The sequence below is a fragment of the Oncorhynchus gorbuscha genome, linkage group LG23 (genome assembly GCF_021184085.1).
Source record: "Oncorhynchus gorbuscha isolate QuinsamMale2020 ecotype Even-year linkage group LG23, OgorEven_v1.0, whole genome shotgun sequence".
NCBI lineage: Eukaryota > Metazoa > Chordata > Actinopteri > Salmoniformes > Salmonidae > Oncorhynchus > Oncorhynchus gorbuscha.
The window spans coordinates 29,031,735-29,054,896 of record NC_060195.1 but is presented as its reverse complement, the minus strand read 5'-3'; the positions used below and the strand labels follow the sequence as shown (position 1 = coordinate 29,054,896).

General features: G+C 45.8%; 1 protein-coding gene across 4 annotated transcripts in view; it reads right to left on the bottom strand.

Annotated features, from left to right (window-relative positions):
- The window catches only part of LOC124011708 (bifunctional heparan sulfate N-deacetylase/N-sulfotransferase 1-like), a 99,027-nt gene that overhangs the window by 57,976 nt on the left and 17,889 nt on the right, over positions 1 to 23,162 (bottom strand). The window lies entirely within an intron of this gene.

Here is a 23,162-nt window from a genome sequence, read left to right as displayed (position 1 = left end):
AGTAAAGATTCTGTAATAGAAAATGACTCAAGTAAAAGTGAAAGTCACCCAGTAAAATACTATGTGAGTAAAAGTCTAAAAGTGCTTGGTTTTAAATACACTTAAGTATCTAAAGCAAATTAATTGATAAAATGTACTAAAGTATCAAAAGAAAAAGTATAAATAATTTAAAATTCCTTATATTAAGTAAACCAGATGGCACCATGTTTTTATTTTATTTTACGAATAGCCAGGGGCACACTCCAACACTCAGACATAATTGACAAACAAAGCATTTGTGTTTAGTGAGTCCTCCAGATCAGAGGCAGTAGGGATGATCAGGGATGTTCTCTTAACAAGTGCATGAATTGGACCATTTCCCTGTAAGTAAGCATTTCACTATAAGGTTGAATTTGGCGCATAACAAATAACATTTCTACTTGATTTGATTTTCCTGTCCTGTTAAGCATTCAAAATGTAATGAGTACTTTTAGATGTAAGGGAAAATGTAAAAAGTACAGTATTTTCTTTAGGAATGTAGAAGTAAAAGTAAAAGTTGTCAAAAATAAAAAATAGTCAAGGACCAACAAAAATGACTTAAGTACTTGAAAGTATTTTTACTTAAGTACTTTACACCACTGCTCAATAGAGATCACTTCCACACTGCCACGTAGGGCTGCACGATATGGGCAAATCTAGGACTTATTTTTAACCAAATGTTGCAATTGCGATTTGACTTGTGATTTAGAGAAACACTGTTGGAATCATGGAATTAGAATGACTATTTTAATTTTAGTTAGAATATAATAGTGGGCACTTTGAATACAGCGTTGTTTGAGATGACAACGAATTAAAATGCCAGGGAACATTTATTGTGACAGGGTAGTGTTGATAAATGTTTCCTAGGGGACCCTATAAGCTTTGGCTACATTGCATGTTTTCTCTTAGCTACTTCATGTAGCTAACATATTCCTTTTTGAAGATACTGTTGAACAAACAACATTCTGATTCAGGTCTGTATCATCAATGGTTTTATCAGGCTGTATTAGCTAGCTACGTTTGCTCTTACTCAGTACATTTATTAGCTAGCTAGCAATTAGCAGCTAACAATTAGCATCTCACAAGATTTAGGGCAACTTGCTAAGAAAAGACAAACTAGCTGTTTGCTGATGTAAGAAACATGGCTAGGTCTGTGTGGAAAGTGGCAGGGAGAGAAAGAGTGGAGAAAGATGACTCAAGTAGCGAAGTAAACTATAAAAATGTACATTACACATGGCGTATCACATTTAACAGACCAAACATGTGAAAACCGGTATAGAAGGTAAAGTAAAAACCCAAACCGATCCCTGCATCAATACCGGTATATCATAAAATACGGTATACCGCCAAGTCCTAAACAATTTCAGCTGTTTTTAATCTTTGCTTTACACTTATTTTCCCATTAATACAGTCTCTGGTATTATTTATAATAAGCAAAAAAAGATATGTCCTCTCAATGTCAAATGTGTTTATTTTTAGCAAACTAAACATGTGTAAATATTTGTATGAACATAAGATTAAACAACAGACAAACTGAACAAGTTCCACAGACATGTGACTAACAGAAATGGAATAATGTGTCCCTGAACAAAAAGGGGGGGGGGGATCAAGATCAAAATTAAGTCAGTACTGCAGTGCATCTCCTCCTCATGGACTGCACCAGATTTGCCAGTTCTTGCTGAGCGATGTTACCCCACTCTTCCACCAAGGCACCTGCAGGTTCCCAGACATTTCTGGGGGGAATGGCCCTAGCCCTCACCCTCTGATCCAACAGGTCCCAGACGTGGTCAATGGGATTGAGATCCGGGCTCTTCACTAGCCATGGCAGGACACTGACATTCCTGTCTTGCAGGAAATCACGCACATAGGCAGTATGGCTGGTGGCAATGTCATGCTGGAGGGTCATGTCAGGATGAGCCTGCAGGAAGGGTACCACATGTGGGAGGAGGATGTCTTCCCTGTAACACACAGCTTTGAGATTGCCTGCAATTACAACAAGCTCAGTCCGATGATGATATGACACACCACCACAGACCATGACGGAACCTCCACCTCCAAATCGATCCCGCTCCAGAGCACAGGCCTCGGTGTAACGCTCATTCATTCAACGATAAATGTGACCATCACCACTGGTGAGGCAAACCGCGACTCGTTAGTGAAGAGCACTTTTCGCCCGTCCTGTCTGATCCAGCAATGGTGGGTTTGTGCCCATAGGCGACATTGTTGCCGGTGATGTCTGGTGAAGACCTGCCTTACAACAGGCCTACAAGGCCTTAGTCCAGCGTCTCTCAGCCATTTGCTTACAGTCTGAGCACTGATGGAGGGATTGTGCGTTCCTGGTGTAACTTGGGCAGTTGTTGTTGCCATCCTGTGTGATGTTCGGATGTACCAATCCTGTGCAGGTGTTGTTACACTTGGTCTGACACGGTGAGGACAATCAGCTGTCCGTCCTGTCTCCCTGTAGCGCTGTCTTAGGTGTCTCACAGTACGGACATTGCAATTTATTGCCCTGGCCACATCTGCAGTCCTCATGCCTCCTTGCAGCATGCCTAAGGCAAGGTCACGCAGATGAGCAGGGACCCTGGGCATCTTTCTTTTGGTGTTTTTCCAGAGTCCGTAGAAAGTCCTCTTTAGTGTCCTAAGTTTTCATAACTGTGACATTAATTGCCTACAGTCTGTAAGCAGTTAGTGTCTTAATGACCGTTCCACACGTGCATGTTCATTCATTATTTATGGTTCATTGAACAAGCATGGGGAAACAGTGTTTAAACCCTTTACAATGAAGATCTGTGAAGTTATTTGGATTTGTACGAATTATCTTTGTAAGAAAGGGTCTTGAAAAAGGGACGTTTATATTTAGTATTGTTTACACTCTTCCAAATTGTCTGAAAAAGTATATTTATAATAATAACGCTCCTTTTTTTCTTGATCTCCTTTGTTATGATGGTGATCATTATAATAACAAGTAATATCATTAACATTAGTAGGCTTGGTATAGCAGCCTTGTATAACCAAGCTGTAGGACTAAGAGTGCATCATATTATGTCTTAATACCGTAACTTACTTAGGCCTATATTTCAATACTTACAGTTGAAGTCAGAAGTTTACATACACCTTAGCCAAATACATTTAACCTCAGTTTTTCACGATTCCTGACATTCTAATCCTAGTAGAAATTCCCTGTCTTAGGTCAGTTAGGATCACCACTTTATTTTAAGAATGTGAAATGTCAGAATAATAGTAGAGATAATTATTTATTTTAGTGTTTATTTCTTTCATCACATTCCCAGTGGGTCAGAAGTTTACATACACTCAATTAGTATTTGGTAGCATTGCCTTTATATTGTATGTATGTATGTATGTATGTATGTGTGTGTGTGTGTGTGTGTGTGTGTGTGTGTGTGTGTGTGTGTGTGTGTGTGTGTGTGTGTGTGTGTGTGTGTGTGTGTGTGTGTGTGTGTGTGTGTGTGTGTGTGTGTGTGTGTGTGTGTGTGTGTGTGTGTGTGTGTGTGTGTGTGTGTGTGTGTGTGTGTGTGTACAGTGGGCTGCATAATTACTGGCACCCATGACTGGCAATGCACAAACATACTTAAAAAAATATAAACAATAGAATTAGAGAGAAAAACTCAAAATACCAACATGTGAGAAATACTACATTTGATTATATTTTCAATGGAACCCACCAAAATCATTATTGATTTAATCAAAAATCAATGTCCTCCAAATCAAGGTTTCACAATTAATGGCACCCTTAAAGATTATTATAAATAACATTAAACCAGGAATTAAATCCCACTTATTTAAATGTATCTAATTCTTAAGGAACTATTGAGCCATTACATCACTTCCTGTTTCACCAGGGTATAAAAATGAGGTAACATGCACACAATATCCCTTTGTCATCCAACACCATGAAGAAAACAAAAGAACTGGCTGTTCAAAAGAGACAGATGGTCGTAGACCTTCATATATCTGGTAATGGCTACAAGAAGATCCACAAATGATTGAATATACCACTGAGCACTGTCAGGGCAATTATTAAGAAATTCAAAAGATATGGAACGGTTGAAAACCTCAAATGCATTTTGCCCCCTGGATAGGGAGGAGGATGGTGAGAGAAGCAACAAAATCCTCAAGATTCACTGTGAAAGAATTGGTAGCATCTTCAGGTCACCAGGTTTCAAAAAGCACCATCAGACACCACCTCCAAAACCACAGACTCTTTGGAACGGTTGCCAGAAGAAAGCCCTTTCTGACCACAAGACACAGACGCAAGGGCCTGGAGTTTGCCAAATGTCATTTAAATTATGACTGGAAGAAGGTGCTCTGGTCAGATGAGGCCAGAATAGAACGTTCTGGTCAGATACAGCATCAGCATGTTTGACGCCGAAACAGAGATGCATACTAGGAGAGGCACCTCATACCCACGGTGAAATGTGATGGTAGGCCAGTGATGTTTTGGGGCTGTTTAATTTCAGAGGTCCGGGTGCACTGGTTAAGATTGATGGCATAATGAATTCCACCAAGTATCAGGCAATTCTGGCTGAAAATCTGGTTGCCTCTGCCAGAAGGCTGGGACTTGGCCATAGGTGGACTTTCCAACAAGACAATGACCCAAAACATACCTCAAGATCCGCACAGAAATGGTTCTGTGACCACAAAATCAATCTTTTGCCATGGTAATGTCAGTCGCCGGACCTCAATCCAATCAAAAACCTGAGGACTGAGTTGAAGAGGGCAGTTGATAAGCGCAAACCCAAGAATGTGAAGGATCTTGAAAGGATCTGCATAGAGGAATGGTTCAAAACCCCTCCAAATGTGTTCCTTAACTTTGTCAAACATTACAGGAAAAGACTCCATGCTGTTGTCCTTGCCAGAGGTGGTTGCACTAAGTACTAAATGAGGAGTGCCAATAATTATGAAACCCCGATTTTGGTGAAATTTATTTTGTATGAAATATATTTTGTATTAAATAATTATATGATTTTGGTTGGTTCCACTGAAACATTAATAAAGTGTAGTATTTCTCACATGTTGGTATTTTGGGTTTCTCTCTGTAATTATATTGTTTATCTATTTTTAAATGTATTGCTTGTGCATTGCCAGTCAGGGGTGCCAGTCATTCTGGAGCCCACTGTATGTATGTGTGTATGTGTGTATGTGTGTGTAGCAGGATTTAGAATCAGACGGGGGATACCGGAGATGGGAGTATAGGCTAGAATTCTCAGCCGTGACATATTTTAACTCAAAATATGGACTTAATAAGATATGGGAACAAGATTGTCTTTTCTCATTCTGGACTGGTTGTCATTCAGTTATGTTGTTTATGTTGTGTCTCGTTGACTGTATATGCTGTTGGTAGCCTAGTAGTTGGTTCAGTTGTTTTTGTAAAATGAACAGTGTATTTTGCAATAAACAATGTAAATGTGTTAATGCATGTATTATTTGGGCTTTGTAGTTCCCTAGCCTCAGAGCCGATGCCAGACTAAAATCAGCTGGGGGCCACTCTTTTTGATGCCTTATTAATAGATTTATAAAATCTATGCACCGAATCTTCCACTAACTGGTTTCTGTGCATGCCAATGCACCACAAAGCACAAACATTGTTTCCGATATACACAGGACCAGAGCCATTTATTTGGACCGGAATAACCAATTATGGGGCCCAGAGGGCAAGAACGTCTTTACCCAACTGTAGTCGCAAAAAAGACATGTAAATCACAACACGGAGGTGCCACATGTAGTGGCATGTTGGGAAAGCAGAGACACGTGCTGGCCAGCCTGATCACAACACGGAGGTGCCACATGTAGTGGCATGTGTTCTCTCCTCTCTGCACAGACCATACAAACGCTCCTCACCGCGTGGCCGCGGCCACCCTACTCTGGTGGTCCCAGCGCGCACGACCCACGTGGACTTCCAGGTCTCCGGTAGCCTCTGGAACTGCCAATCTGCGGTCAACAAGGCAGAGTTCATCTCAGCCTATGCCTCCCTCCAGTCCCTCGACTTCTTGGCACTGACGGAAACATGGATCACCACAGACAACACTGCTACTCCTACTGCTCTCTCTTCGTCCGCCCACGTGTTCTCGCACACCCCGAGAGCGTCTGGTCAGCGGGGTGGTGGCACCGGGATCCTCATCTCTCCCAAGTGGTCATTCTCTCTTTCTCCCCTTACCCATCTGTCTATCGCCTCCTTTGAATTCCATGCTGTCACAGTTACTAGCCCTTTCAAGCTTAACATCCTTATCATTTATCGCCCTCCAGGTTCCCTCGGAGAGTTCATCAATGAGCTTGATGCCTTGATAAGCTCCTTTCCTGAGGACGGCTCACCTCTCACAGTTCTGGGCGACTTTAACCTCCCCACGTCTACCTTTGACTCTTTCCTCTCTGCCTCCTTCTTTCCACTCCTCTCCTCTTTTGACTTCACCCTCTCACCTTACCCCCTACTCACAAGGCAGGCAATACGCTCGACCTCATCTTTACTAGATGCTGTTCTTCCACTAACCTCATTGCAACTCCCCTCCAAGTCTCCGACCACTGCCTTGTATCCTTTTCCCTCTCGCTCTCATCCAACACCTCCCACACTGCCCCTACTCGGATGGTATCGCGCCGTCCCAACCTTCGCTCTCTCTCCCCCACTACTCTCTCCTCTTCCATCCTATCATCTCTTCCCTCCGCTCAAACCTTCTCCCACCTATCTCCTGATTCTGCCTCCTCAACCCTCCTCTCCTCCCTCTCTGCATCCCTTGACTCTCTATGTCCCCTATCCTCCAGGCCGGCTCGGTCCTCCCCTCCCGCTCCGTGGCTCGATGACTCATTGCGAGCTCACAGAACAGGGCTCCGGGCAGCCGAGCGGAAATGGAGGAAAACTCGCCTCCCTGCGGACCTGGCATCCTTTCACTCCCTCCTCTCTACATTTTCCTCCTCTGTCTCTGCTGCTAAAGCCACTTTCTACCACGCTAAATTCCAAGCATCTGCCTCTAACCCTAGGAAGCTCTTTGCCACCTTCTCCTCCCTCCTGAATCCTCCGCCCCCTCCCCCCTCCTCCCTCTCTGCAGATGACTTCGTCAACCATTTTGAAAAGAAGGTCGACGACATCCGATCCTCGTTTGCTAAGTCAAACGACACCGCTGGTTCTGCTCACACTGCCCTACCCTGTGCTCTGACCTCTTTCTCCCCTCTCTCTCCAGATGAAATCTCGCGTCTTGTGACGGCCGGCCGCCCAACAACCTGCCCGCTTGACCCTATCCCCTCCTCTCTTCTCCAGACCATTTCCGGAGACCTTCTCCCTTACCTCACCTCGCTCATCAACTCATCCCTGACCGCTGGCTACGTCCCTTCCGTCTTCAAGAGAGCGAGAGTTGCACCCCTTCTGAAAAACCTACACTCGATCCCTCCGATGTCAACAATTACAGACCAGTATCCCTTCTTTCTTTTCTCTCCAAAACTCTTGAACGTGCCGTCCTTGGCCAGCTCTCCCGCTATCTCTCTCTGAATGACCTTCTTGATCCAAATCAGTCAGGTTTCAAGACTAGTCATTCAACTGAGACTGCTCTCCTCTGTATCACGGAGGCGCTCCGCACTGCTAAAGCTAACTCTCTCTCCTCTGCTCTCATCCTTCTAGATCTATCGGCTGCCTTCGATACTGTGAACCATCAGATCCTCCTCTCCACCCTCTCCGAGTTGGGCATCTCCGGCGCGGCCCACGCTTGGATTGCGTCCTACCTGACAGGTCGCTCCTACCAGGTGGCGTGGCGAGAATCTGTCTCCTCACCACGCGCTCTCACCACTGGTGTCCCCCAGGGCTCTGTTCTTGGCCCTCTCCTATTCTCGCTATACACCAAGTCACTTGGCTCTGTCATAACCTCACATGGTCTCTCTTATCATTGCTATGCAGACGACACACAATTAATCTTCTCCTTTCCCCCTTCTGATGACCAGGTGGCGAATCGCATCTCTGCATGTCTGGCAGACATATCAGTGTGGATGACGGATCACCACCTCAAGCCGAACCTCGGCAAGACGGAGCTGCTCTTCCTCCCGGGGAAGGACTGCCCGTTCCATGATCTCGCCATCACGGTTGACAACTCCATTGTGTCCTCCTCCCAGAGCGCCAAGAACCTTGGCGTGATCCTGGACAACACCCTGTCGTTCTCAACCAACATCAAGGCGGTGGCCCGTTCCTGTAGGTTCATGCTCTACAACATCCGCAGAGTACGACCCTGCCTCACACAGGAAGCGGCGCAGGTCCTAATCCAGGCACTTGTCATCTCCCGTCTGGATTACTGCAACTCGCTGTTGGCTGGGCTCCCTGCCTGTGCCATTAAACCCCTTCAACTCATCCAGAACGCCGCAGCCCGTCTGGTGTTCAACCTTCCCAAGTTCTCTCACGTCACCCCGCTCCTCCGTTCTCTCCACTGGCTTCCAGTTGAAGCTCGCATCCGCTACAAGACCATGGTGCTTGCCTACGGAGCTGTGAGGGGAACGGCACCTCAGTACCTCCAGGCTCTGATCAGGCCCTACACCCAAACAAGGGCACTGCGTTCATCCACCTCTGGCCTGCTCGCCTCCCTACCACTGAGGAAGTACAGCTCCCGCTCAGCCCAGTCAAAACTGTTCGCTGCCCTGGCCCCCCAATGGTGGAACAAACTCCCTCACGACGCCAGGACAGCGGAGTCAATCACCACCTTCCGGAGACACCTGAAACCCCACCTCTTTAAGGAATACCTAGGATAGGATAAGTAATCCCTCTCACCCCACCCCCCCTAAGTGACTGTCCCACTGGATGTCATAAGGTGAATGCACCAATTTGTAAGTCGCTCTGGATAAGAGCGTCTGCTAAATGACTTAAATGTAAATGTAAATGGAAATGGAAAGCAGAGACACGTGCTGGCCAGTCTGATCACAACACGGAGGTGCCACATGTAGTGGCATGTTGGGAAAGCAGAGACACGTGCTGGCCAGCCTGATCACAACACGGAGGTGCCACATGTAGTGGCATGTTGGGAAAGCAGAGACACGTGCTGGCCAGCCTGATCACAACACGGAGGTGCCACATGTAGTGGCATGTTGGGAAAGCAGAGACACGTGCTGGCCAGTCTGATCACAACACGGAGGTGCCACATGTAGTGGCATGTTGGGAAAGCAGAGACACGTGCTGGCCAGTCTGATCACAACACGGAGAAGCCACATGTAGTGGCATGTTGGGAAAGCAGAGACATGTGCTGGCCAGTCTGATCACAACACGGAGGTGCCACATGTAGTGGCATGTTGGGAAAGCAGAGACACGTGCTGGCCAGTCTGATCACAACACGGAGGTGCCACATGTAGTGGCATGTTGGGAAAGCAGAGACACGTGCTGGCCAGTCTGATCACAACACGGAGGTGCCACATGTAGTGGCATGTTGGGAAAGCAGAGACACGTGCTGGCCAGTCTGATCACAACACGGAGGTGCCACATGTAGTGGCATGTTGGGAAAGCAGAGACACGTGCTGGCCAGTTTGATCACAACACGGAGGTGCCACATGTAGTGGCATGTTGGGAAAGCAGAGACACGTGCTGGCCAGTCTGATCACAACACGGAGGTGCCACATGTAGTGGCATGTAGGGAAAGCAGAGACACGTGCTGGCCAGGCTGATCACAACACAGAGGTGCCACATGTAATGGCATGTTGGGAAAGCAGAGACACGTGCTGGCCAGTCTGATCACAACACGGAGGTGCCACATGTAGTGGCATGTTGGGAAAGCAGAGACACGTGCTGGCCAGTCTGATCACAACACGGAGGTGCCACATGTAGTGGCATGTTGGGAAAGCAGAGACACGTGCTGGCCAGTCTGATCACAACACGGAGGTGCCACATGTAGTGGCATGTAGGGAAAGCAGAGACACGTGCTGGCCAGTCTGATCACAACACGGAGGTGCCACATGTAATGGCATGTTGGGAAAGCAGAGACACGTGCTGGCCAGTCTGATCACAACACGGAGGTGCCACATGTAGTGGCATGTTGGGAAAGCAGAGACACGTGCTGGCCAGTCTGATCACAACACGGAGGTGCCACATGTAGTGGCATGTTCGGAAAGCAGAGACACGTGCTGGCCAGTCTGATCACAACACAGAGGTGCCACATGTAGTGGCATGTTGGGAAAGCAGAGACACGTGCTGGCCAAATTGATAACACCAGTCTGATCACAATGCAACAACAGAAATGAAGGAATTTACTTTAGGAAACTTTCTAAATGGACATTTAGAGAATTAGGAAACTGACACACGCACACCTGTCAAAAGGACACATCAATCATAGCCACCAGCATATCTTAAACACACAAGAGCAAATCACATTAGTCGTTTCCTAAAAACGTTGGCTATTAATAACCAATAGGCCTATGTGATAATGCTAAAACAATATAGCCTATCAAATGAATTGACAAGGAAAGTTTGAAGGGGGATAGAGAGACAGCTATGCAATAGAAGGCATATGATGAAGATTAAATGTACAACTATTAGCCATTTGATTATGCTGATACCACATTTTTAATCTAAATCTGTCCCCGGCTGATATTTTTTGTCTCCGTCTTGCATAGCACCTGTTCAGGTGGTATGGCAACATAGGCTTACGAATCATAGACTAATATATGACTTACAATAATTTATAACACATCTGTGTTCATTGTTCCCGTCTTGCACAGTTCACACATCTCTGCTAGCATCAGCTCCACAGGCCTCTCTCTCTTCCACTCTCCTCTCTCTATTCATAATAGCTCTTCGAACCAGTAGCTCTAAGCTGACTATAAAGTAGGTTGCAGGGTTGGAAAGGCACTGGCGGTAAGTTTGAATGATGGTGGTGGTGATAAATGCATAGCCTAAATGGCTGAACTGATGTGTTGCAAACGTGAAGGAGATAAATTCATTAACACCTGCTGTAGATACTGGTGAGGGTAATGTTTTTCATGTGTCCTAGCAAGTGTGAGCGTGCTTGATATCAACAATTCCATCCATGTGCCATATTTGAATTGTGTTATCATTCAAAATGCCGATACTGAAATGTAACTGTTCAACAAAAATGCGAGAAGGATAAAATGTCTAAGCATTATGATGATAAATACATATGCAATAATAATATTAACAAGTGTTCGAACAAAAATGTCCATATTTAAGCTATTGAAATGTCTGATAAATGCAATTACAAAATGACAAAGAAAAGAGTCACATCACAACAGAATTCGATCTTGATAATTCCAATGCATCAAAGGAATATTGTCCATAAATCAAAACCAACATTATTTAAAAAAAAAAATTATACACAGTACCAGTCGAAAGTTGACACTGGAGGTCGACCGATTATGATTTTTTTCAACACCGATACCGATACCAATTATTGGAGGACCAAAAAAAAATAGCTGATACCGATTAATCGGACAATTTTTTAAATGTATTTGTAATAATGACAATTACAACAATACTGAATGAATACTTATTTGAACCTATTCCAATACATTTAAAAAATCTATTTAGCCTCAAATAAATAATGAAACATGTTCAATTTGGTTTAAACAATGCAAAAACAAAGTGTTGGAGAAGAAAGTAAAAGTGCAATATGTGCCATGTAAGAAAGCTAACGTTTAAGTTCCTTGCTCAGAACATGAGAACATATGAAAGCTGGTGGTTCCTTTTAACATGAGTCTTCAATATTCCCAGGTAAGAAGTTTTAGGTTGTAGTTATTATAGGAATTATAGGACTATTTCTCTCTATAACATTTATTTTTCATATATCTTTGACTATTGGATGTTCTTATAAGCACTTTAGTATTGCCAGTGTAACAGTATAGCTTCTATCCCTCTCCTCGCCCCTACCTGGGCTCGAACCAGGAACACATCGACAACAGCCACCCTCGAAGCAGTGTTACCCATGCAGAGCAAGGGGAAGAACTAAGTCTCAGAGCGAGTGACGTTTGAATCAAATCAAATCAAATCAAATTTATTTATATAGCCCTTCGTACATCAGCTGATATCTCAAAGTGCTGTACAGAAACCCAGCCTAAAACCCCAAACAGCAAACAATGCAGGTGTAAAAGCACAGTGGCTAGGAAAAACTCCCTAGAAGAGTTTGAAACGCTATTAGCGTGCACCCCGCTAACTAACTAGCTAGCCATTTCTTATCGGTTACACCAGCCTAATTTCGGGAGTTGATGACCTTGAAGTCATAAACAGCGCAATGCTTGAAGCACAGCAAAGGGCTGCTGGCAAAAAGCATGAAAGTGCTGTTTGAATGAATGCTTACGAGCCTGCTGGTGCCTACCATCGCTCAGTCAGACTGCTCTATCAAATCATAGACTTAGTTATAACATGATAAACACAGAAATACGAGCCTTAGGTCATTAATATGGTCGAATCCGGAAACTACTATCTTCAAAAACAAGACGTTTATTCTTTCAGTGAAATACGGAACTGTTCCGGGTGACATCCATAAGTCTAAATATTCCTGTTACATTGCACAACCTTGAATGTTATGTCATAATTATGTAAAATTCTGGCAAATTAGGCGGCCCAAACTGTTGCAATGAACGCAAGAGAAGTGACAATTGATCCTGGTTAATATTGCTGCTCACCTGGATTTATTTTAGCTAAATATGCAGGTTTAAAAATATATACTTCTGTGTATTTATTTTAAGAAAGGCATTGATGTGTATGGTTAGGTATACATTGGAGCAAGGACAGTCCGTCTTCGCGAATATGTACCGCATCGATTATATGCAATGCAGGACATGCTAGATAAACTAGTAATATCATCAACCATGTGTAATTAACAAGTGATTATGATTGATTGATTGTTTTTTTACAAGATAAGTTTAATGCTAGCTAGCAACTTACCTTGGCTTACTGCATTTGCGTAACAGGCAGGCTCCTCGTGGAGTGCAATGAGAGGCAGGAGGTTAGAGCATTGGACTAGTTAACTGTAAGGTTGCAAGATTGAATCCCCGAGCTGACAAGGTAAAAATCTGTTGTTCTGCCCCTGAACAAGACAGTTAAACCACCGTTCCTAGGCCGTTATTGAAAATAAGAATGTGTTCTTAACTGACTATTTAAATAAAGATTAAATAAAGGTGTAAAAAATATATATATATATATATATATTATTATTTTTTTTTAAACCAGCCAAATCGGTGTCCAAAAATACAGATTTCCGATTGTTATGAAAACTTGAAATCAGCCCTAATTAAATCGGCCATTCCGATTAATCGGTCGACCTCTAGTTGAGACACCTACTCATGAAAGGGGTTTTCTTTATTTTTACTATATTCTACATTGTAGAATAATGGTAAAGACATTAAAACTATGGAAAAGACATTTTAGATTCTTCAAAGTAGCCACCCTTCGCCTTAATGACAGCATTGCACACTGTTAGCATTCTCTCAACCTGCTTCATGAGGTAGTCACCTGGAATGCTTATCCAACAGTCTTGAAGGAGTTCCCACATATGCTGAGCACTTGTTGGCTGCTTTTCCTTAACTCTGCGGTCCAACTCATCCCAAACCATCTCAATTGGATTGAAGTCGGGTGATTGTGGAGGCCAGGTCATCTGATCCAGTATTCAGCACTCATTCTTGGTCAAATAGCCCATACACAGCCTGGAGGTATGTTTTGGACTCATTGCCCTGTTGAAAAACAAATGATAGTCCCACTAAGCGCAAACCAGAGGGGATGGCGTAACGCTGCAGAATGCTGCGGTAGCCATGCTGGTTAAGAGTGCCTTGAATTCTAAATACACCACTAACAGTGTCACCAGAAATGCACCCCCACACCATCTCTTCTTCTTATTGGTGTCCTTTAGTATTGGTTTCATTGCAGAAATTCGAGTCTCCTCTGAACAGTTGATGTTGAGATGTGTCTGTTACTTGAACTCCATGAAGCATGTATTTGGGCTGCAATCTGATGTGCAGTTAATTGCTGATTTCTGAGACGGTTAACTCTCTGGGTCTTGCATTCCTTTGGCGGTCCTCATGAGAGCCAGGTTCATCATAGAGCTTGATGGCTTTTGCGACTGCACTTGAAGAAACTTTCAAAGTTCTTGAAATGTTCTATATTGACTGACTTTCAAGTCTTAAAGTAATGATGGACTGTCATTTCTCTTTGCTTATTTGACACGTTATTGCCATAATATGGACTTGGTCTTTTACCAAATAGGGCTATCTTCTGTATACCAACACTACTTTGTCACAACACAAGGCACACCTGTTAATTGAAATGCATTCTAGGTGACTTCCTCATGAAGCTGGTTGAGAGAATGCCAAGAGTGTGCAAAGCGGTCATCAAGGCAAAGGGTGGCTACTTTGAATAATCTTAAATAGGCCTAATCTCACATAGGCCTATCGTTTTTTTAATAGCCAATATTTTTAGGAAAGGACTAATGTTTAACACTTTTTTGGTTACTACATGATTCCATGTTTGTTATTTCATAGTTGATGTCTTCACTATGATTCTACAATGTAGAAAATAGTAAAAATAAAGAAAAACCCTTGAATTAGTTGTGTCTAAACTTTTGACTGGTACTGTATATTATTAAATATTACATTAGTTGTTTTTATATTCATTTTGTTCATTTAAACAGAAGGATTTAAGCCTTTTCTCCATCACTTTAAATGCCCGTGGAGAAAGAGGATGTCGCTCAAAGAGGGCTTGAGAATGGAACGTCTTTCCTCCAAAAATGGGCCACACACACACTGAACGCCCGGTCGGAGATGGCATTGGAATCCGGGATGCGGGTGGGAACTGAAAACTATGTGCATGCCACCACAACAGAACAGGGGCGGGTCTGCTTGTTAGACTGGGGTCAAGTTTTACTGACATACAGTATTTTATTTTCCAGTCGTCTTGACTCGGGCGTAATGATATCTGCTCCATCCTCCCAGTCGAAGAACTCACGGTATGTGACTGTTGGTCTTTTTGGCTGTGAGGTTCCTGGCTCTTAAACAGTGGGGGGGGCCTACGACTCCGGCTCCACTCTCAAAGCCCAAAGTCACAATGAGCTCTTTGGTTGCCTCCTCTCATGCAGTTTTAGCCGGTGTGCGGTGAAAGTCACCGGTCATTTATTTCTGTAGGCTATAGGATGGCTGCATTAGATTTACTAGACCGATCTGGTCGAATAAAGGTGAAACCTGGTTCAATAAAAATGAAGATTCAATTGTTTTCTTGTTTAGCACATGGGGATGTGTGAAACTCACTCCCCAGTCTGAAGTTTTCAAATTGCGCCAAACAATAGCTTGCTTTTCACGTGGCGGATTGGTAAACCGCTTCAGGAGGGCGGTCACATGTGCTAGCAAGGCAGAGGTCCTGTCACGACTTCCGCCGAGGTTGGCTCTCCTGCCCGTTCAGGCGGTGCTCGGCGGTCGTCGTCACCGTCCTACTAGCCACTACAGATCCCTTTTCGTGTATCTGTTGGTTTTGTCTGATTGGTTTCACCTGTGTGTTAGTTAATTAGTATCTGTATTTAATGTAGGTTGTCCCGCCCTTGTTTTGTGCGGGATTGTTTGTTTTTGTCATTTCGTTTCGGCTGTCGGTGTTTTTGTGTTTTATTTCTCCGGGTTGTCTGTTATTTCCTATTTTGGATATTTTTCACCCTGTTTGTAATTTGGGTTGTCCGTGTTTGTTGTTCACCGGAGAATAAACCTCTATTCATTATTTGCTCTCTGCGCCTGATTCCACCCACCTTGACTAGTCGTGACAGAATCCCGCACCTCCCATGGAATCAGCAGGAGCAGCAGCATCTCCTCTCCCATCGATGGAAGAGAGGGTCCTACATCATACCAGCGTGATTCACCGGATTGGTTCTGCTATGGACCAAATGATGGAGAGAATGGATCGATGGGAGAGGAGTGGCCTCCCCACCTCATCTCTAGCAACCCCTTCTCCAGCACCTCCTGTTTCTGCGACCACATCTGGCTCTGGGGCTCTTCGGCTGACGCTCCCACGGGAGTTTGACGGATCGGCGGCTGGGTGCCAGGGTTTCCTCCTTCAACTGGAATTATACCTGGCTACCGTGCGTCCTGCTCCCTCTGGAGAGGAGAGCGTGCTCGCCCTCGTCTCCTGCTTGACTGGGCGAGCCCTCGAGTGGGTCAACGCAGTGTGGAATGGTCCGGACTCGGCTAAAGATAATTACCCAGAGTTCACCCGCCGATTCTGAGCTGTTTTTGACCATCCACCCGAGGGTCGGGCGGCGGGTGAACGGCTGTTTCACCTGCGTCAGGAGACGAGGAGCGTACAGGATTTTGCCCTAGAGTTTAGGACGTTGGCAGCAGGAGCAGGATGGAACAACAGGACTTGATTGATCATTTTAGTCTCAGGGAGGACGTCCGCAGGGAGCTGGCATGTCGGGACACCACATATTCACTGGATGGACTTATCGATCTGGCTATCTGTCTCGACAACCTGCTGGCTGCTCGCGGGCGTTCGGATCAGGTCCTGTCGTTTCCAATCCCCAGCCCCCCTGATCCTATCCCTATGGAATTAGGACATACAGCTTCGAGGGGGACCGGAGGAGGAGTGTCCTCCTGCACCAGTTGTGGTCGACGAGGGCACACGTCCGACCGGTGCTGGATGAACTCTTCTAGGAGTCGGGAGGACAGGCAGAACACTGCTTGATCACCCCAGGTGAGTAAGCACCAAACTCATTCAGAGCTTCCTGTCGGTCATGTGTTTGTATTGATTTCTTTCCCTGGGTTTTCCCCCTCTCTACAGCATAAAGCGCTAGTCGATTCAGGCGCAGCTGGGAATTTTATGGATCGTGGGCTTGCATTAAGGCTAGGGATTCCCCTAGTGTCGTTAGATCAACCTTTCCCCGTGCACTCCTTAGATAGCCGACCATTAGGGTCAGGAGTAATTAGGGAGGCTACGGTGCCGCTGGACATGGTAACACAGGGTGATCATAAGGAGCAGATTAGCCTGTTCCTTATAGATTCACCTGCGTTTCCAGTGGTGTTGGGGGTTCCCTGGTTAGCTCAACACAGCCCGGTGATTTTCTGGCGACAGGGGGCTCTTAAGGGGTGGTCAGAGGAGTGTTCAGGTAGGTGTATAGGAGTTGCCGTTGGTGCGACTACGGTGGAGAGTCCAGACCAAGTTTCCACCGTGCGCATTCCCTCTGAATATGCCGATTTGGCGATCGCCTTCAGTAAAGGGAGGGCGACCAAATTACCACCTCATTGTCGAGAGGACTGCGCGATAAACCTTCTGGAAAACGCTGCACTTCCTAGGAGTCACGTTTATCCATTGTACCAGGAGGAGACAGTTGCGATGGAAACATATGTTTCCGAATCGCTGGGACAGGGGTACATTCAGCCCTCCATATCACCAGTCTCCTCAAGCTTATTTTTTGTGAAGAAGAAGGATGGAGGTCTGCGTCCGTGTATTGGTTATAGAGGTCTAAATTCCATTACAGTGGGGTTTAGTTACCCACTACCTCTCATCGCTACGGCAATGGAATCATTTCACGGGGCGCAATTCTTCACAAAACTGGACCTGAGGAGCGCGTATAATCTGGTACGTATCCGGGGAGGAGATGAGTGGAAAACCGCATTTAGTACTAATTCTGGTCATTATGAGTACCGCGTCATGCCATACGGTTTGAAGAATGCTCCAGCCCTTTTCCAATCCTTCGTAGATGAGATTCTCCGAGACCTGCTCGGTCAGGGAGTGGTACTGTACATTGATGACATCTTGATCTATTCTGCCACACGCGCGGAGCATGTGTCTCTGGTGCGTAAGGTACTTGGTCGACTACTGGAGCATGACCTGTATTGCAAGGCGGAGAAATGTGAGTTTTTCAAACAGTCCGTTTCCTTCCTGGGGTATCGTATTTCCACCTCCGGGGTGGTAATGGAGGATGATCGCGTTACAGCCGTGCGTAATTGGCCGACTCCGACCACGGTGAAAGAAGTGCAGCGGTTTTTAGGGTTTGCCAATTACTACCGGAGGTTTATCCGGGGTTTTGGCCAGGTAGCTGCTCCCATCACCTCACTGCTGAAGGGAGGACCGCTGCGCTTGCGCTGGTCAGCAGAGGCGGGCAGGGCTTTCAGTCGTCTGAAGGAGCTGTTCACCAATGCGCCCGTGTTGGCGCATCCGGATCCCTCTTTAGCGTTCATAGTGGAGGTGGATGCGTCCGAGGCTGGGGTTGGAGCCGTGCTGTCCCAACGCTCGGGCGTGCCATCCAAACTCCGCCCCTGTGCTTTCTTTTCGAGCAAACTCAGCCCAGCGGAGCGAAACTATGATGTGGGGGACCGGGAGTTGTTAGCTGTAGTCAAGGCTCTGAAGGTGTGGAGACATTGGCTTGAGGGGGCTAAATACCCTTTTCTCATCTGGACTGACCATCGTAATCTCGAGTACATCCGGGAAGCTAAGAGACTAAATCCACGTCAGGCTAGATGGGCCATGTTTTTTACTAGGTTCCAGTTTAACCTCACATATCGGCCAGGCTCCCAAAACACCAAAGCTGATGCACTGTCTCGCCTCTATGATACAGAGGAACGGTCAGTAGAGCCAACTCCCATCATTCCACAGTCATGTCTTGTGGCACCGGTGGTATGGGAGGTAGATGCTGAGATAGGAGGAGCCGGCTCTGACCGTGAGGCCCTCTCTAACTGTCCAGTAGGGACCAAGTACGTGCCGAGGGTGGTCCGGGACAAGCTGATTAGGTGGGCTCATACTCTTCCCCCCTCGGGTCATCCTGGTATCAAGAGGACAGTGCAGAGTCTGAGAGGGAAATACTGGTGGCCCACACTGGCTAAAGACGTGAGATTTTATGTCTCCTCCTGCTCAGTGTGTGCTCAGAGCAAGGCTCCTCGGCACCTACCTAGAGGGAAACTACAACCCCTCCCCGTTCCACAACGGCCGTGGACACATTTATCGGTGGATTTTCTTACCGACCTTCCCCCGTCCCAGGGAAGTACTACGATCCTGGTCGTTGTGGATCGGTTTTCTAAGTCCTGTCGTCTTATTCCGTTGCCCGGTCTTCCTACGGCCCTGCAGACTGCTGAGGCTTTGTTTACCCATGTCTTCCGGCACTATGGGGTGCCTGAGGACATCGTCTCTGATCGGGGTCCCCAATTCACGTCCAGAGTGTGGAGGGCGTTTATGGAGAGACTGGGGGTCTCGGTTAGCTTAACCTCAGGTTTTCACCCCGAGAGTAATGGGCAGGTGGAGCACGTTAACCAGGATGTGGGCAGGTTTCTGCGGTCCTACTGTCGGGACCGGCCTGGTGAGTGGGCAAGGCATGTTCTGTGGGCCTAACTAGCCCAGAACTCCTTACGCCACTCCTCTACTAACTTGTCTCCTTTTGATTGTGTGTTAGGTTACCAGCCGGTCCTGGCTCCATGGCATCAGAGTCAGACCGAGGCTCCTGCGGTGGAGGAATGGGTACAGCGCTCCAAGGACACCTGGAAAGCCGTTCAGGACTCATTACGGTTAGCGGGAGAACGGCAGAAGAGGAGCGCTGACCAGCACCGCAGTGAGACCCCCGTGTTTGCACTGGGGGACAGGGTCTGGCTCTCGACCCGAAACCTGTCCCTCCGTCTGCCCTGTCGGAAGCTGGGGCCGCAGTGTGTGGGGCCGTTCAAAGTCCTGAGGAGAATAAACGAGGTGTGTTATAGGTTACAACTTCCTAGGTATTACCGTATTAACCCCTCGTTTCATGTGTCTCTCCTCAGGCCGGTGGTGGCTGGTCCCCTGCAAGAAGGTGAGGTGTCTGAGGTCCCTCCGCCCCCTCTGGACATCGATGGGCCCCCGGCGTATACAGTTCGAGGCATTCTGGATTCTAGATGCCGGGTGGGGGGCCTACAGTACCTCGTGGACTGGGAGGGGTACGGCCCGGAGGAGAGACGCTGGGTTCCGGTGAGGGACATTTTGGACCCTTCTCTCCTGATAGAATTCCACCGCCTCCACCCGGATCGCCCAGCACCTCGTCCTCCGGGTCGTCCTCGAGGACGGTGGCGCGCGTCGGGGGGGGGGGGTACTGTCACGACTTCCGCCGAGGTTGGCTCTCCTGCCCGTTCAGGCTGTGCTCGGCGGTCGTCGTCACCGTCCTATTAGCCACTACCGATCCTTTTTTCAGTTATCTGTTGGTTTTGTCTAATTGTTTTCACCTGTGTGTTAGTTAATTAGTATCTGTATTTAATGTAGGTTGTCCCGCCCTTGTTTTGTGCGGGATTTTGTGCGGGATTGTTTGTTTTTGTCATTTTGTTTCGGCTGTCGGTGTTTTTGTGTTTTATTTCTCCGGTTTGTCTGTTATTTCCTGTTTTGGATATTTTTCACCCTGTTTGTAATTTGGGTTGTCTGTGTTTGTTGTTCACCGGAGAATAAACCTCTATTCATTATTTGCTCTCTGCGCCTGATTCCACCCACCTTGACTAGTCGTGACAGCGGGATTGTTTATTTTGTCATTCATTTCATCTGTCGGTGTTATTGTGTTTCTTATTCTCCGGTTAGTCTGTTATCCTGTGTTGGATAATTTCACCCTGTGTGTATTTGGGTTGACCGTGTTTATTTTGTTCACCGGAGAATAAACTTTATTATCGCTATCTGCTCTCTGCGCCTGATTCCACCCACCTTGATTAGACGTGACAGGTCCCGAGATGGTGCCAGTTATGGGCAGAATCGGGGGGAAGCACCAAGAAAGCAGAGTGGCGTCCTTTACATTTGCATGCATCAAACCTATAGGCATACCCGCATTAATGATAACAAATATATATGTTTTAGCCTTCGTTGCTTTTGTAGAGCAGTGCGAAATAAACTTGGTTTAAATGTCTAGTTTTAGCACTGGCCATCACAGACCGCAAGCAGCAGCTATTCAACACACCACGCACACACCCATGGCTCAAACCGGCGAGAGGAATGAATGAACTGGAGAGAGCAAGACTTATGCGATTTTATAGCGTAGAAATAGTTTATTCAAGATGGTTTGTTAGGTGCTAAGTTACATGTTCGGTGACTTGGTGAGACGTATCAGTAGCTATATTAGGCTCAATGTAGTCCCCATATCAGCCCTCGTACGTGTGTGCGTGTGTGGCCGAAGGCCATGACAGAACCCCATCTGAACTAACAGTTCAACAGCTGACCCCACCAACAGACTGGCCCTGGTATGGCCTGCAGGTGACAACTAGAGATTAGGCTGGTGTTATAGAGAGAAATAGTCCTATAGTTCCTATAATAACTACAACCTAAAACTTCTTACCTGGGAATATTGAAGATTGTTAAAAGGAACCACCAGTTTCATTATTTACTTGAGGCTAAATAGATTTTATTGAGTTGAGTATTTATTGAGTATTATATTAAGTTAAAATAAGTGTTCATTCAGTATTGTTGTAATTGTCATTATTACAAATACTTTTTTATTTTTAAGAATCGTCTGATTTATCGGTGTTGAAAAATCACAATCGGTCGACCTCCAGTACCTTTATCATCCCTCCAATTAACAGCAAGTGGACGAAAGGCCCTAATCAATCAACCTCTGAAAGGAGAACTGGTCACAAACACTGTGCACTATTGTAAAGTGGCTGTTCCACTGGATGTCATAAGGTGAATGCACCAATTTGTAAGTCACTCTGGATAAGAGCGTCTGCTAAATGACTTAAATGTAATGTAATGTTCTTGTTCCTCTGCAGAAAACAGGCCTCCACATGTTGGGGTTCATGAACGTTCACGTAATCAGCAGTGTTTACACTGCGAGATAAAAAAATATCCTACTGCTGTACCGCATATTAATTCCAATATGCTGTCGTGCTGTGAACGGAGAATGCTTGTTTTTGTATGTTTTAATTAGTCGTATGACAAAGTCGGAGAGACATTGCTGTTGTTGTGCACAACAAAAGGAATGTTGCAGAATGTCCATAACTTTTCAAACTCTCTGTAAATCAATCAATAGAAAAACAAAACACTAAACCTTTATCCCTCTCTCCATCTCTAGCGCTCCCTCCCTCCATCCCTCTGCTCACAAGCTAGACAAATCTAATTAGTGATGCCATATCCCTGTGTCCTCCAGAGACTCCACGGTTCCCTGTCGCAGTGGGAGATTAACCACAACAACACTAGTAGGAGCCGCCACATCAGCCCCAACATCAACACAATTAAGCAGGAAATTAGACGCATGACATGTCGTCACATCCCCTCGACTTCATTAGATTGCCGATATCTCCTCCACAGGTGTAATGTGAGGAGCCTACATTATAAACGTTGCTAGGGTTAGAGCTAGGATATATATTGTAGTCTAGACTTACGTGACCTCAGCTGCACTTTGAGGTCCCTGTAGGTGGTGTTTTACTTGACAGCACTAGGCCTATATGAAGGCCGGACACACGGACAGTATTGCCCTCTCATAACATAGCATCACGCCCAACCTTGATGGTTGTTATAACAACATTGACATATAAACAATGCAATTAAGGTTTTTCTGGAGAACATATTTGTTCTGGTAGAGACATGTCAGACAGAGGGGAGGGGATAAGCAACAACATGTTTACTGCTGATTTCCATGGCCTCGCTGACTTGTCACAGACAGACGGTAGAACTAGTTTGCCTGTGGCCCTGTTTGACAGCTGGCTCAGCTGCTGGACTCAAGTGGGGATGAAATGGGCCGCTCCACCGCACGCCAACCTGTCGTCACCAGCAACTAAACCAAACAACTAACTAACTTCAATACCGGTACTAGGTTTAGTACCACGATACCAGGGTTTTGACTTCGATACCGGTACCATGTTTAGTATCAATCGATACCAAAATTGGTATTAATCGATACCAAAATGCTAGCAAGGTAAAAGTAAAGGTCACAGAATGGCACTTGATCCAGACAGATAAACTCAGCTACTGCTCTGTTCAATCGTTGGGCATCTTTTGAGTTCAATATCATGAACCTCATCATTTTTCAGAGACACAGCCATGTATGCATTAATGAATCAGTTGTACAATCAATAACATACATAACCTTCAGAATGGTAATCAGAGTCCCACGTGCCCAAGAAAGCAAAGGGAACCTGCCTAAATGATTACCGCCCCGTAGCACTCATGTCGGTAGCCATGAAGTCATGAAGTGCTTTTAAAGGCTGGTCTTGGCTCATATCAACACCATCATGCCGGAAACCCGAGACCCCCTCCAATTTGCATA